The 1322-nt window shown below is 48.0% G+C and overlaps 1 pseudogene; it reads left to right on the top strand.

Annotated features, from left to right (window-relative positions):
• Nucleotides 1–230: 230 nt before the first annotated feature.
• LOC102498571 (uracil-DNA glycosylase pseudogene) lies at nucleotides 231–1044 on the top strand (annotated as a pseudogene).
• Nucleotides 1045–1322: the final 278 nt, after the last annotated feature.

A 1322-nucleotide genomic window follows, 5' to 3' on the forward strand; every position in this document is an offset into this window, starting at 1 on the left:
GTTGGGCATGTGTGCCCAAGATCCCCAGAGGAGAATGGAGGAGAAGGGATTGCGTGGTGGCCATCCCCCCAGGGGGTGATTTCTCACTTTCTGTCTCTCTGTCTCTCTAGAGAGCTCATCCACCCTGTAGCAAAACCTCTCAAAAAAAAAAAAAACAAAAAGAACAAGGATGGATATCACACAGTTCATGGGTTCCCCGGTGGCACACTCACCCCCTCCTTGGCTCCAGGATGATCAGCAAGAAGACAGTTTATTCCTGTCTGAGTCTTGTTGGGAAGCAACATACCCACAGCCCAAAGCCTGAAGCTGGCTGACTCAGGGATTGGAGTGGTGGCAATAGTTGAGGGGAATGGGGATGTGGCAGCCAGCCCAGCCAAGAAGGTTTGAGTGGGGGAGGAAGAGCCTGGCCCATGGCCCTTCTCACTGCTGAGTCCCAGGAAGTTGGTGTGCATCCAGAGGAACAAGGCCATGGCCTTGCTCACGCTCGTGGTCCGCAACATACCCATGGGCTTCAGTGAGAGCTGGAAGAAGCACCTCAGAGGAGAGGTCAGGAAGTCATATTTTATAAAGCTAATGAATTTGTGACAGAAGGAAGAAAACATCACACTGCTTATCTACCCCACACCAAGTCTTCACGTGGACCCAGATGTGTCACATAAGGGATGTGAAAGTTGTCATTCTGGGACAGGATTGGTATCATAGACTCAGTCAAGCTCATGGGTTTTGCTTTAGGGTTCAAAGACTGGTCCCACCTCCACTCAGTTTGGAAAACATTTATAAAGAGCTGTGTGCAGACATAGATGGTTTTTTACATCTCAGTCACAGTGATCTATCTGGATGGTCAAAGGTGTGCTCCTACTCAATGCTATTCTCACTGTGTGAGCTCATCAATCCAACTCTCACTAGGAGAGAAGTTGGGAGCAGTTTACTGATGTGGTTGTGTCGTGGCTAAACCAGAACTCACATGACTTTGTCTTCTTACTCTGGGGCTCTTACATTCATAAGAAGGGCAGTGCCATCATAGAGTATGTTTGTTTGTTTTAGAGAGGTTTTTGCTATAGGGCATGTGTGCTCACCAGAAAGACAGAGTCAGAGAGACAGAAAGCAAGAAATCACACCCTCAGTGGGGATGGCCAGGCCAAAATCTCTTTTCCTCCATTTTCCTCTCAGGACTTCCAGCAGGCACTCACATGCACCTGGCATGAGTTTCAAGCTGCTGGGTCCAGGACTTAAACCCCTGTTGACTATGTTGAAGTCCAGCAATGTAACCATTACACTTTCTGCTGGTCTCAGGGTATGTTTGTTTTTAAACACTTTAACAA

Source organism: Tupaia chinensis, unplaced genomic scaffold, assembly GCF_000334495.1.
Source record: "Tupaia chinensis unplaced genomic scaffold, TupChi_1.0 Scaffold138297_1, whole genome shotgun sequence".
In the NCBI taxonomy this organism is placed as follows: domain Eukaryota; kingdom Metazoa; phylum Chordata; class Mammalia; order Scandentia; family Tupaiidae; genus Tupaia; species Tupaia belangeri.